General features: G+C 33.5%; 1 protein-coding gene across 8 annotated transcripts in view; it reads left to right on the forward strand.

The window, feature by feature from the left end:
- The window catches only part of SOX5 (SRY-box transcription factor 5), a 527,302-nt gene that overhangs the window by 66,398 nt on the left and 445,408 nt on the right, over nucleotides 1–15,496 (forward strand). The window contains exon 1 of one of the 8 annotated variants that reach the window (XM_021092953.2): nucleotides 57–80. The exons of the other annotated variants lie outside the window; for them this stretch is intronic. The gene's annotated coding sequence lies outside the window, so the exon portion shown is untranslated. Of the gene's footprint in view, nucleotides 1–56; nucleotides 81–15,496 lie in introns of those variants that run through there. 8 annotated transcript variants of the gene reach the window in all.

Here is a 15,496-nt window from a genome sequence, read left to right on the forward strand (position 1 = left end):
CCTATGGAACTACATTCTAGCAGGGAGAGAGATCAAAAAGTAATAAGCATACCTTGACTCTGAAGACTTTGACAAAGGCAGTGAGTAATAGTAGTTGTTCAATACACTTTGTTGTTTCGATTGACAAGTTGTTTTATTGTGAGGAAATATGTGGAAAACAGTTCTGTTTCTCCAGCAGTAAACTGAAGCCAAGGTTTAGACTATATTTTAATGTTTGGATGAAGGTGAGAAAATTCCAGGCAATGGGGACCGTGCTAGAGACTGGATGATATCTTCTTTGGAAGAACACAAGACCCACAAAATTATTCTAAAAAGAAATATCAACTTGGCTCATTGTTCCTTCTGTAACACTTCAAGACTTGCATCCTAATTGAGAAGATTTTTCTAGTGAAATATTAAGGATGAGTGGGAACACAATACTGTTTGACCAAACAAATATTTTGAAACATTCTTAAGTAAAATGAAGCCTGGTATCTCTGGCTTATAAAAATTTAACCCCCTCACCAAACTCTTGATTACCTGCTATAGGCTGTCTTTATTCATCCATTTTATTTTTAGCTTTCGTAAAATTACGGACATTTCAAGCCATGATTGAAATGATCTTATTACTCACTTCTTGGGGATTAGTAGACTTTCAGAAATCTGCAGAAAACCATAGACCTTGTCATTTCCAAAATGTATTATACGTACATAAAATGCTGCTCTAAATTTCAGGTAATTTGTATATAACAGGAATCTATTCAGTGGCCCTCAGATATGACCTAGATCTCAAGTAGTCTGCTCAGTTTATAGATGAAACTATGGAGAGGAAGGCACATTGGGATTTATTTAACACCACAAAAGTAGTGAATGTCAGCATAAGAATAAATCAATTTTCTGATTCCTACCTTGTGTAAATTATGTTCACTTGACAACCCATTCTGGATATTTATAGCCTCATTATAACCCATCCTACAACTTTGAGACTTAAACCTACGTTTTATTGTCCTCACTCATGATTCTGAGATGTGATTGGGTTTAGCTGGAAGGTTCTTACATGGGGTCTCTCATGTAGTTGTGGTCGGATCACAGCTTGGGCTGGAGTCATCTGATGGCCTGACTTGCTGGATATCTAAGAAGATTTATTCATTTACATATCTGGTGTCATATTAACCCTCCATGCCTCAGCTCCCAGTGGCTACCTCTTACAAAGCATGGCAGCCTCTCACGTGGCCACTGGCCTCCTCCTGAGTGAGCATTTCAGGAGACTCAGGTGGAGGCTGCAAGATTTATTATGACCTAGCTTAGGAAGTCCTGGAGTATCACTTCTACTGCGTTCCCTTGGTCAAAAAGCAAATCACAGGGCCAGCTCAGATTTAAAGCAAGTGAGTTTCCATGGGTATGAATACCAAAAGCATTGTTCATTGGGGGGCCATCTTTGGAAACTGGCCACCATCATCCTTATTAAGTGTTAGCCATATCTGACCTTTTGTAAGGAACTTAACTACAGGTACATAGAAATGTATCAGCGAGTTATTCAAAATTTGAATATTTGCATTGTCCTCTTGAAAATATGTTTTTAGTAGAGTACTTATTTCTCTATTGAATATTAAAATGGAGGAGCCTAATATCTTAAAAAAGGAACCTCAGGAAATTGAGAACTTGGATTTTGTTCCTTTTTTGGGACTAGATCTTAAAAATGTATGTGTAGATTTAATCCAAGCTCTGCATCTAGGATGTCCATCCTTTCCTCCTGGTAATTGAATTCCACTGACTGACATAATTAGGCCCTATCTGTTAAACCTGTTGTGTCAAAATCTTCTTGAAGTGTCTTCATTTACATATTTCTAACGTTGCAGAAACAATCATAATAGTCGGTTCTGTCAAGGCCCATTGTGGAACGCTTTCACTCTCTGATTGACAGTGATAATAATTGATACTATGGGTCCTTTATGTTAGAGTAGTTGTTTATTTGACATAATATTCTAGAAAACGTGCACCAAAAATCCTTTAAAAGTATTTTGGTAAAAGGAGCTTCATCCATTTTTCATCCATTTTTTCACTCCTGTTACCTCAAATGGTTTGGATCAAACTGTCTCTAAATTAGTAGATTGGAAAAAAAGAGCAATCTTAGGCTCTTATTTCAGATATTTTCTGGTCTCTATAGTCCTCCCTCTCTGTAATCCTTTACAGTTTACTGAGTGGCAGATGTACTTCAAAATAGCTGAGGGATTTATGCCAAAGATGGTATCCTGTTTCTCTTAGCCCATTCCTTAAATTTAATTAGGAAGACTTTGCAAGACCTTTTAGTACCTAAGGGAACTGACACAGTATAAAATAATTCAAAAGAACATTAGGGACTTAAGTACTCCCTAGTTCTTAACTGCTTCTTCTTCTTCTTTTTTTTTTTTTCCAGTTAAGACGTTAACACTGGTCAGTTAAGACCTATTTGGCATTATTTGAGATGGACTAATAAAACATTTTTCTTTGCCTCTTTAAAAAAAAAAAATCCAGCCATTATACAAAGGAACAAGCTAAATGAAGGCTAAAATGTTACCTTTATTTTAAGCAGAAAAAGGTGATGTCCGAGAACGTGAACAGGATGTCTTGCTAACACTGAGAGCCAGGATTAGTCAGATTTGCCCACCCAATCATGGGAGGAGTGGACAGGGGCAGGCTTCCTCCCTCAGGGACAAGCCCCTGCAAGCATCAAGCTCCCAAGAGAAAGAAGAGGAAGGAGCTGAGCAACCAGAGCCCCCACCCCCCCTCCACACACTTACTGCCTCTCCCTTAAAAAGCAGTCTTGGAGGGGACAGTGAGAAACCAGGAGTGGACGATAATGGGATTGACTCCACAAGTAAGGACAACAACAGGAAAAGCATTTTGCCACTAATTTCCCCCAAGTTTTTGTTCTCTTAACATCTCAGGTTTAATCATTAAACCATTAACAAGATAGTATGTGAAAAGAGTTCTCTTACTTTTCTTTTCAAGACAATCTCCTGTTTTAATATTCTTTCTGTTCTACTATCCTCATGAAAAGATGGGAATTCTCTTTATGTGCATAAGAGTGACCATGAGATGCTCTGACAAAAGCTTTCCCATTCACTGACTGGGTCAGGATAATAATTCTTTTCCATTGATGATTACTACAAAGCCCTTTAGCATCAATAGCCCATTTAAATAAGCCAGTGATAAACCTAGCCAAAGGAATGAATGCAGAATGGATATCAATGCAGAAACAATTCCAGATACAAATGAGGGGTTTAAGCACCATTTAGGGGAATTTTTTCCTCTATATTTTGTTCCATTAGAAATTTTCCTGAAATGAATCTGTCCAAGATTTGATGGTTTACATTTTAGCTAATGAAATAAATATACATTTTTTGCTTATGTTTAACCTCTTGGTATTTTATAAAAGTTTTCTAAAAGATAGTTTCAAGTTCTGTTGTTTGTGACAGTTTTATGTGATGTGATTCATTCATTCAACAAATACTTGTTGCAATCCTAATATATACCAGATACTATTTCAGGGCACTTCTGTTATTTAATAATCGATTTGAAAGAAATATAAAGAGGAAAAATATATTAACTAAAGGGGATGAGAGGATAGAGGGCCTATTTCAGATAGAGAAGTTCTCTTCAAAAAAGTGACAGCTGATCAGAGTACTTAATGAAGTGAAGGAATGAGCCTCGAAGATGTCATACTAATTCTGAAATTGCAAGCCAAACAGAGAATTGCAGATGCAAAGGCTCTGAGGCAGAAACATGCTTAATAGGCCACGTGCATTAGAATGTGGTCATATGTGACAAAAGGGCTTACATTTGCAACATGAATTGAATATTTAGTAGTAAGGAAAAAGTCAGAATATTTTACTGAAAAAAATGTGTTCTACATTGTAGATGCCCTTTTTCCAGTAATCATTTGATTAAAAATCATTTGATTTGCTCTTCTTTAATAATTTATAGCAGCTTTCTTGAGATATCATTTATGTAATTTAAAATTTACTCATATAAGTATATAATTCAGTGGTTTTTAAAATATGTTTATAGAGCTCTGCAACTATCACCACAGTCCAATTTTAGAACTTTTCCGCTATCCTCAAAAGATCCCTCAGGCCCATTTGGAGACAGTCTCTCTTCTCACTCCCAGCTCCAGGCAACCAGTAATATACTTTATAGAGTTGCTTTTTTTGGACTTTTTGTATAATTGAAGTTATACAATATGTGGTTTTCTAGATTAGGCTCCTTTCAGTTAGTATAATGTTTTTGAGATTACTCCTTATATAAGCAGGGATCAGCAGTTTGTTACTTTTGATTGCTGAATAATATTCCATTGAATGGATAAACATTTTGTTTATTCTTGTACCTATTGATAGAAATCTGTACTTTTTTTTTTTTTAACTTGTTAACTGACATGAATAATGTTGCTATCATATTCACATTCATTATGTGGATGCTTATTTTCATCTCGGTTGGAGACCTAAAAGTGGAATTTCTGGGTTTTATGGTAAATTTATCTTTGTAATGAAATTGCCAAACTGTTTTCCAGAGTAGCTATATAGTTTTATATACCTACCAGCAGTTGGTGCCTTATTTCCAGTTTCTCCACAGCCTAGACAACATTTGCGATTGTCTGTCTTTTTGAATATAGTCATCATTGTGGATAACGAAGTGGCATCTCTTTGTGATTTTAATTTGTATTTCCCTAATGATTAATATTTTTGAGCACATTTTCATATTTATTTAACTTCATCTTCTTTGGTGAAATGTTCATTCAGATCTCTAGTGAGTTTTTGAATGGGCTGTTTATTTTACTGAGTCTTTTATGTAATCTAGATGCAAGTTCTTTATATTTAATATAATGTACAAATACATTTCTTCCCCAGTCTGTGACTTATATTTTCATATACCTAATGATGTTTTTTAAAGAACTTTCTTTTCATGAAGTTTACCATATTTTTCCTTTTATGTGTCTTGCTTTAAGATCAAAAAGGTTTTTTTCCCCATTTTCTTCTAAAAATTATATTACTTTAGTTTTTACATTTAGGCCTATGATCAGTTGTGAGTATTTTTGTTTATTTTTGATGGCACTAAGGGTCTTTTAGCATATGGAAATATAATCATTTCAGCATTATTAGTAGTTGTAGAGATTACATTATGCATTTTAAATGGTCACAATTTAGATTAGATTAATAATAGCCTACTTATAAAATAGAGATTCTGCTTTAATACAGTTCCATTTTCTCCTCACCTTTTGTGCAATTATTATAATACACATTGTGTATATGCTATATACTCAATAATACAATATTATAGATTTATGCAATCTAAAACCCTTAAAAAAGTTTAGAGAAGAAAAGGACAAAAACATTTATGTTTTTTATATCAACTCACATATTTACCTTTATAATGCTCTTTATTTTTTTTTTTCAATTTTCCTGTGGATTGAATTATTATCTGCATGTCTGCTTTAATTTTCTTGCTCTATAGCAACTCAATTTCCTCCACTTTCCTTTTGCTAGTATATACATGTGTGTTATATATAGGCTATAAATATATATGGAAGATTATAAATACATTTATAGCAGTAATTTTATATGCTCTGAGGCCAACAATAGTTTTAAAGTTATTTTATAATTATTGTTTTATAAAATTGTCTTATATAAACATCTATTAAAAGATGAGTTAAAACACATATGTTTCTATTTTTTTTAGAGTGCTCTATTTCTTTATGTGGCATCATGTTACTATTTGGTGTTATTTACTTTTAACCCAAAGGACTTTCTTTAGTATTTATTGTAAGAAAGGTGTACTAATAATTATTTCTTTCATTTTTGTTCATCTGGAAATATCTTTATTTCTCTTTCATTTTTTAAATTGAAATATAGTTGACATACAATATTATGGTAGTTGTATGTAGGTGTGCTATGTAGTGATATGACATTGCATACGTTATTAAATGATCACCAAGATAAGTTTAGTAACCATGTCTCCATACAAATTTATTACAATATTATTGGCCATATTACTCATTCTGTATAGTACATTCTTGTGACTTATTTACTATATAACTGGAGGTTTATACCTTTTAATCCTCTTCGACTATTTTACTTTTCTCACCCTCTCCCCTTTGGCAGCCATCTGTTTTTTCTCTGTATCAATGAGTCTGTTTTCATATTTTTTGTTTGCTTTTTTTCAGATTCCACATATTCTCACATATCAGTGAGATGACATACTGTTTGTTTTTGTTTGACTTATTTTTCTTAGCATAATATCCATACTGTCACAAATGACAAGGTTCCATTTTGTATAGTTGGGTGATATTCTATTATATATGTATTCCATATATATGTGTGTATATACACATATATACATATATGTGTGTGTATGTGTAATTTTTTTTTAATCCATTCATCTATCAATGAACACTTAAAGCTGCTTTCATATCTTGGCTTTTGTAAATAATTCTGCAGTGAACACTGGTGTGAAATATACCTTTTTGAATTAGTGTCTTTGTTTTCTTTGAGTAAATACTATTCCTTTATTTTTTGAAGGATAGTTTTGCTGGATATAAAATTCTTAGTTGACAGGGTTTTTATTCCTCCCGACATTTTAATTATAGTACAGTATTACAATTATCACTTTATGAATTTGTCTTTTAAATCACTCAAGAGAAACAAAGGTGTGTGCATGTGCAAGTACACACACACACTCACATACATTCTTGTATATTTATACATGTAATTATCCTATCCCACTTCCTTCTGGCCTCCACTGTTTCTTTTGAGAATTTGTTGGTAAGCTTATTGTGGTTCCCTTATATATGATGAATTATTTTTCATTGCTGCTTTCAGATTTTTCTCTTTTTCATTAGCTCTTAATAACTGGGCTATTATATTTCTAGATGTGGATTTGTCTTATTTATCTTACTTGAGGTTTGTTGAACTTTTTGGATATGTAATTTATATTTTCAGCACTGTTGTAAGTTTGTGAACATTATTTCTTCGAGTATTTTTTCAGCCCCCACCCTTTTTTTATGCTTTCCTTCTGGGACTCATATTATGCATATGTTGGTATAATTGAAGTTTTCCCTCAGGCCTCTGAGGCTTTGTCCAAACTTCTCTCTTCTTTTTAAGATTAAATAAGCTTGATTGGTCTATCTTCAAATTAACTGATGCTTTTCCCTGCCTCTCAAATCTGCTCTTGAGTATCTTCAATAAATTTTTCATTTCATTCACTATTTTTCCAACTTTAAAATTTTAATTTTTTTTAGAAAAGCATTTAACTTTTTGATTGATATTCTGTATTTGATAAATCATTGTTGTCAAGTTTTCTTTGCTTCTAAAATGTGTTTTCTAAAAAGTCTTTTGAACATAACTATACTAATTGTTTTGAAGTTTGTGTCTCCTTATCCAGCATCTGTGGCCCTTCAGAGATAGTTTCCATTAACTGCTCTTCACACTGTATAAATGTGTACATCTTACTATTTTTATTGCTGAAAACTAGGCAGTTTGATAGTATGTTGTTGTCACTCTGGATTCTGATCAACCCCTCCCCCCACCTTTAAGAGTTGTTGTTGCTATTATTTTTTTATTTATTTAGTGATTTGCATGGACTAGTTTGTGGATTTTATTTTGCCTTCACTGTGCATCACTGATGTCTCTTCCTTGTGCTTTTAATTTACTTAATTTTTTCTTAAAGTCTGGCTTTCATTATTTCCCCTGAATCAGTGTAATATTTTTCTATCCCTTGCCAATGGATCCATGTTGTGAATTGGGAAACATAATGTTCAGGCAGTTATAAATATGCCCTAGCTTTTACTTTCTTCATGTGCAAGGCCTCATGTTCAGAAAAGTATGAGTAAATAGCTAGGGCTATCTCCATGATCTTTTAATTAGAGCCTTTTTGACTAGAGGGGAGGTTGGAAGTTTATCAAGGCCCATGATAGCTACCTCTTTTGCTAAATCTCCCCATAAAACTTCTAAAGTTTGTCTGAAGGTCTTTTGCTTACTTCAACCAGTATTGTAACCTCATGGAAGCTATGATACTGGTTTTTCCTGGTTTTTTTCTTTTTGCCACAGATATTGCTGTTGTTTTTTACAGCACCTCAAGGCATGCTCTAACTCAGTTCTTCCCTGTCTGGCAGGAAAGCCAGTGTTCCTTACAGCTTGCCATAGCCTGGTAAGTATAGCAGTAAGGAGCTGAGAGCCAGTGAAGAGGGTAGAAGCAGCCCCAGAATAAAATGCTACACAGGCTCCCATTGTTTTTGTGAGATTTAGTAGTTTCTCTTGCATAAACATTTCACTGCATTTTTGTATACCTGTGGTCAATTTTCAGAGCTCTAAAATGGTTGTTTTGGCAATTTTATCCAGTTTTATTGTGGTTTTGTGTGGAAAAATCTTGCTGAGCTTTTCACTTGGCCATCTAGGAAAGCTCTTCTTCAGTATTTTTTTTTTACTTGAAATTCACATAAAAAAATTAGCCATCTTAAAGCATGCAATTCAGAGTCATTCACAGTGTTTTGCAACTACCACTTCTATGTAGCTCCAGAGGTTTTCATCATCACAAAGAAAACTTTGTATCCATGAAGTAGTTATTGCCTATTTGCCCCTGTTCTCCTGTTCCACCTACCCCTTCTAACTACAGGTTTGCTTTCTGTCCTGTAGAGTTACCTATTCTAAATTTTGCATATGAATAGAATTATACAAAATTATACCTTTTTTCTTTTTTTTTCACTTAGCATATTGGCATTGAGGCCCATCCACATGATAGTGTATGTTAGCACTTTATTCCTTTTTATGGCTGAGTAATACTCATACATTTATGCCAGATTTTGTTTATATACTCATCTATTGGTGGACATTTGGGTTGTCTCTCTCTTTTATCTGTTGTGAATAATGTTATATGAACATTTGTGTACAAACATCTGTTTGAGTATTCTATCCAGTTCCTTTATGGGATAGGAATTATCCTTTATAGTTTATTTACGCACAAGTAGAATTTCTGAGCCATTCTATGTTTAACTTTTTTGAGGAACCACCAAAGTATTTTCTGTGGCAGCTCTACCATTTTATATTCTCACTACCAATGTATGTGTCTTCTAATTTCTCCACATTCTTACTAACACTTATATTCCATTATTTAACTAACTAGTCATCCTTGTGAGTGTGAAACAGCATCTCATTGTGCTTTTGATTGACATTTCACTAATGACTACTAATGCTGAACATCTTTTTATTTTTCTTCACATTTTAAACTAAAATTAGAGCAATCTGTGGATTATCTTTCAGATCTTTGGAATTTAATAAGTTCAGTGGTTTTTTTCCCAATATAATAATGTCTTCTACTATATATTATCATTTAATGATATCATTTAATGTCCTGAATTTGTCTTGCCCTTATTCATTTTACCCAAACAGCTAATCATGTAGATCTATCTTTATTGTATGAAATAGAGTAATTCTAACAATTGAAATGAATTAAATAAATCAACTTTATATTTATAGTCTTAGGTTTCATAGATGTGAGTTGGCATATATCCTGAGATATATGACACATTGAAATAACTTTCGTGGTTGAAAACTTCATAACGGACTTTGTTCTAGTAAAAAGTTTAACTTGCTAGTGAAAATATCTTCGTTTCAATTATACAAGCTGAACAAGTCTTAGAGATCCACTAACAGCATAGTGCCTATAATTATGATATACTTAAATTTTTCTGGAGAGGGTAGATCTTATGTTGTGTTCTTCTTACAAAAGTTCATAATAGAACTAATAAATAAAAGGGAGGAATTCCTTGGGTTGCTAGATTAGTTTATAGCATAGATTGTGGTGATGATTTCTGTACTTATCTCCAAACACGTCAAGTTGTATATATTAATTATAGACAGCTTTCTTATGTCAAAAAACTCTCAATAATAAGAATACAAATAACCCAATTAAAATATGGACAAAATATTTTGAACAGACACTTCGTCAAATAAGATAGACAGATGGCAAATGGCACATGAAAAGATGGTCAACATAATTGTCCATTAGGGATGTGGCTATTAAAACCACATTGGAATACCACTACACATCTATTAAAATATCTAATATAAATAAATATAATCTGTTGTATGCATTTTGGAGTATAACAATTGTTAAGTAAAAAAACCAAAAAACAAAAAAAGCAATATGGAGAAATTTCTGTATAGTATGCCACCATTTAGGCAAGAGGAAGAGGAAACAGTATCTAGGTAGAAAGATATCTAGATATTTAAAACTCAAAAGAAAACCATAGTTTGTGATTTTCTGGGGGGAGGCCTAGAAAGAGGTAGGCTTTTATTATACACTTTGTTTTATAGGTTTGCCTTTAACACCATGTAAGTGTGTATATTTTTGAAACAAATTTACACAGTAACTAAAAAAAAAAGAGTTGTTAATCATTCAAAGCAAAATTCACAATAAATTAGGAGGTTGGAATTAGCATATACACACTACTATATATAAAATAGATAACTAACAAGGACCTACTGTATAGCAAGTAGGGACATCTCAATATTCTGTAATAACCTATATGGGAAAAGAATTTGAAAAAAATGGATGCATGTGTATGTATAACTGATTCACTTTGCTGTACACTTGAAACTAACATGACATTTTAATTCCACTATACTTCAATAAAGTTTTTAAAAAAGAGCAAAATTAACAAAGAAAATTTTGAAAAATATCTACTTCAGCATCCATATCTGAGAGCTCTTATTAGATGAATAATGTGTAACTAATATGAATGCAGTATTAGCTTTTGTTACTTACTACTATCCTTGTAACTGTGGAGTTTAAAATCAGATCTGATAACCCTTGGAACTCAAGTAGTCAGCATTGTTGTTTTCTTTCGTATTTAAATATGCTGTTATCTTTTTTTTCTTCCCATTGTTATAGTTTTAGCAATTTGACACTCCGTATGTATTAATAACTCCAAATTCTCACTTAATCTAAATATGCTTTTTTGTTTAAACATATTTTTTGTCTGTTTAAGAGCATGGGTTCAAGTTGACTCCAGTTAACTTCCAATACCCTTAGTTCATTAAAAGCCACAAGAAAAATACTTTTCTAAAAGGCTGATAATAAGTCTTGAATGTGATTAATCTTTGGTTATTTATGCTGAAAAGCATCACCATTTATCAGTGGTGATGAGGAAGATAGTGAATGTACCATGTCATTCCTTTCATTCATTTGCTCATTGATTCAATCATTTAAGTAATATTTTTTGTGAACCTAAAATGTAATGCACCAAGTGTTCTACTGGTCCTAAAAACACAATTGAGAGAGTAATTTACCCTTCATTTATGGAATTTTAAGTCTAGTGGGAAATTTCACATATATTTATTTTTTAGGTTTTATTGAAGTATAGTTAATTTACAAGGCTGTGATAATTTCTGCTATACAACAAAGTGATCCAGTCATACATATATACATAGCCATTCTCTCCCAGATCCTTTTTTCCCATAGATTATCACAGAATACTGGGTAGAGTTTCCTGTGCCCTACAGAAGGTCCCTTTTGACCAATCGTTCATGTACCTCAGTGTGATATGCCAATCCCATAACCTATTTTTTTTTCAACAAACTAACACAATGCACCTATAATAATGTGTTGTGAGGCAGAGTTTTACAGAGTCGCGGCTCTGTTGGGAATAGCCAGAAAGTCTTCTCTGGAGAATGATATTTGAAACCTTCAAGAAGTTAAATGAAGCAATGACAGGGGAGGAAGATCTTTCCAGATAGAGGAGACAATATTTGCAAAAACCACATGGCAGAGGGAGTCTGGTGAATTCAGCAGTCTGAATGAAGACTCATGTGACTGTGATAGAGAATCAAAGAGTATGATAAAAGATCTGACCAGAGAGGTAGTGAAGGAAGACCATGCTTTGCCCTTTACGCTTCCATCCAGCAATGCGCTATTTGTGATCCTGGATGACATGGTCAGATTCACTTTTTAAAAATAATTCTGGTTGCTCTGTGGATAATCAAGGAAGGTACAACCTCATTAGATAAGAACAGACAAACCAGCAGATGCTTATAGTGTTCCAAACAAGTTGTCCTGGTGCCTGGAGCTAGGTGGAGAAGATGAAGATGTGTTTAGGATAGAGATTTTTAAGAAGTAAGCTGTCCACCCTTGAATTTCATAGAATACATATTTATGTCACAGATTCAGTCTGGGTTGGTTCCGGTGAGTAAATAAGGAATAATAGCAAGTTAATTTCAGTCTTTCTCGTAAGCATTTATTTTTCCATCCATATTTATACTCATGATCTTTTTTGCTAAATGTCAAATGTGTATATTTAAATATCATGTCCTGTTGTTTCATTTACTGTGGGGCTAATAAAAACTTAATAGACACTAGTTGTTATCAATTTGCCAAGAAAAGAGTCTCACAAATCTTACTAGTTTGTAACATTCTGTTCATTTTGGAGCCTCTAATGTATCCCCAGCAGGGACTGTGCTTGGAAGAACCAGGGACTTCTTAGAAGAAAATATACTTGACAGATCTTGGGTCAAACCATAATCATCATTCACAAAGACTGTTTCTGGACATATGGTAGGCACTGTATTGTTATACTGTCAGGATGTATGTTGTCCAGTTGTTCTAGACATTTTGTCCATGAAATCATGGGCATCTACAGAGGTGTATAAAATAACAGCTTGTTTTCTTATATTAGACCACCAGCACAAAAACTTGCATTCCAACTTTTCCACATATATCTATGCATGTTTGGAAAACTTGCTGCTGACTGTCATCTAGTGACCATAAATGTGCATGTATTAGCCTGTAAAGAAAATAAATCTCATTATTTTTTGGAGACATCTCTTCTCTCCTTCCTCCAGCAGTTTCCCTCCCCTCTGCCCCAGGTCATGCCAGGCTCATATTGGAGTTTTCCCTCCTGAAAGAATGAGTACAGACAATAAGTTAGAACAAAACTACAGAGAAGACAGATTGGTAGTATAATCTTGAATCTGGGAATAAGTCAGAGGAAACAAATCCATGTATTTAGACATAGATACAGTCAGAAACATAGGTGTAGGTATCTGTATCTATTTTATCTGTTTCTGTCAGTCACTCTGTTTAGCCACAACGCATATTCATACCCCTTTGTTTGTGGGAGAAATTAGGGTTGTTTAGTCAAATTTACTTGGCAAAAGGGCTAAAGTCCTCTAAAATTAATTCTCTGAAATAAAGGTCTTTGAATTTGAAGAGTTTCTTGCGAAGTTTTCTCATGTAAGGAAAATACAAGTCATAATTCCTCTTACTCCATTATTGCTATTCTTCCTTTATTTTGCTCTAAAATTTCCTGCCTTTACTATTTCACTTGTTTCATCATTCCCCTAGGTCTTTATTCATTTATTTCAGATTCTTTCCTTATGCTCTAGCTTTGTAGAAATACTCTCTTATATCTATTGCTTCTTAAATTTCCTCTCACTACTCTCAATTTCAAGTCATGACTTTAAAAAAGATGTTTTTAACCAAAAGATTTCAGGAAAAAGTCTTTCTCATTTGGGACCCCTTGTGGCTTTGGGACAATGAGGGAGTAGGCATGAGGGATATAAGTGTAAAGGTTACTGAGTCTGCACCACAGAGGTATCTGGAGATGTGTGTGGCATGTTGACAGAGATGAAGTTGTCATGATGACAATTTGGAGTCTTGTCTGATTCAACAGCATTTACTTGCTTTGCTGCTCCAACTGAAAAAATAAACATTGTGTCTAGGGACTAAATCTACTTGTATATTCTTGAACTAGATTAAAGGCAGATATTAAGTTGTCTATGTGGGGGTTTTTGGTTCTGTTTTTGTTTTTTTGTTTTTCTGTCTTCACTGGGAACTATGTCTAATGACTTATGATGGAGCATGATAATGTGAGAAAAAATAATGTGTACAGGTATGTGTAATTGGGTCACCATGCTGTACAGTAGAAAAAAAATGTATTGTTTTTCTGTCTTAATACTCTGATTTACTGAAGTCCTGTTTTTTAATATGCTTTCTTGTGTTTACAAGGAAGTGATTCAAAATATATATCGATATCATTGTGAAATCAGCTTGTTAGACTTAAATTCTGGGAGTTCTGGTGTGGCTCGGCAGGTTAAGGACCCAACAAGTAGCCATGCGGATATGAGTTCTATCCCTGGCCTTGTTTAATGGGTTAAGGATCTGGCATTGCTGCAGGCTGTGGCGGGGATCTGGTGTGGCTATGGCTATGGTGTACCTGGGAAATTCCCTAGGTCCCAGGTGCGGCCCTAAAAAGAAAACAAACAAACTTAAATTCTGTATTGCATTGAACTTATATTTATTGTTTTGAATAGTGTCAGTAAATGTGAACTGACTGATAGAGGGTTTAAATTTCAAATTGCCTGTGATACCTAACCTGTGGACCCAGAGAGTCGGTTAGCACAAGTTCTGAGTATTAAATGTCCAGCACAAAAATGAAATAACTCTGTGGAATTGCCCTAACCCCCTGGGTGGCATTGTCAGTATGCCCATTGATAAGGAACAGACAGAGCAGAATGAGGAGTAAGACATTATACTCATTTTGTTGTCTCTCTTCTTTCTTCCACTTATTCCTGCAAAGTGGTTCAATAGAAGTGTTACCAGTGTGGAGTGATCTGTTGTCATGAATGCTTTTATGGTTTTGACATAGATCTATCTAACCAAAATTTCAGTGGCTTTGAGTAAATTGTTATATAATGAAAGGAAAGTCCCCCCCCTTTTTTTTTTGGTCTGTTATCATGTCATATGATATAAATATCAAAGAATAAATTACAAAATAATTGTATATTTAAATGATTGTCCATACCTTCATTCTTAGAGTCCTAAAGATAATTGTTTCTTGACAATCTACAAAATATTTATTGAACAGTGAGAAAAGACTCATGTATATTTTTTTCTGAATATAAGATGCATTTATGGGAATAAAGAAAAGATTAAACTTCTGAGTGACCTATTATTTTATAATTCATATTAAAAAGAAGTTGTTATTGAGGGCTGCTTTGTAAATGGTGTATTAAAACTTTTTAATGGTTTATTAACATGATTTGATTTTGAAACAATGCCAACAAATATGTTCAAATTAATAAATTGAGTAAGGAAGGACTTTTTGTTCATAGTATTTGAGTTTCTGTGCAAATTTTCAGAAGTAATATTCTACCTAAGGACAATAAGGAGAACAATATAGCTTTTGAAAAATGTCTCATTGTAATTAAAGATATTATTATAGGTGTTGCCAAACCAAACATCAGTGTTCTTTAAAAAATATTTAGGGGCTTTGAGATACAGACTTTATGGAAACTTATTAAGGAGGCATTTTCTCCTTTAGTAAACTCTAACCAATACTGATCAGGGTTTCCTAGAACTGCAAGTTTATTACTTTTGTTTTTGCTACCGATGATGATGATGGCTGAGAGCATTATTTATATATTTGCAGGAAATGTTATTTTTGGAAAACTGCATAGTAGAAAATAGATTTTATATTGCCTCTATCTTT

Source organism: Sus scrofa, chromosome 5 (assembly GCF_054392235.1).
Source record: "Sus scrofa isolate SSC_HxYL_T2T_F1_AM1 chromosome 5, Sscrofa_HxYL_maternal_Yorkshire_Landrace_v2.0, whole genome shotgun sequence".
Classification (NCBI taxonomy): domain Eukaryota; kingdom Metazoa; phylum Chordata; class Mammalia; order Artiodactyla; family Suidae; genus Sus; species Sus scrofa.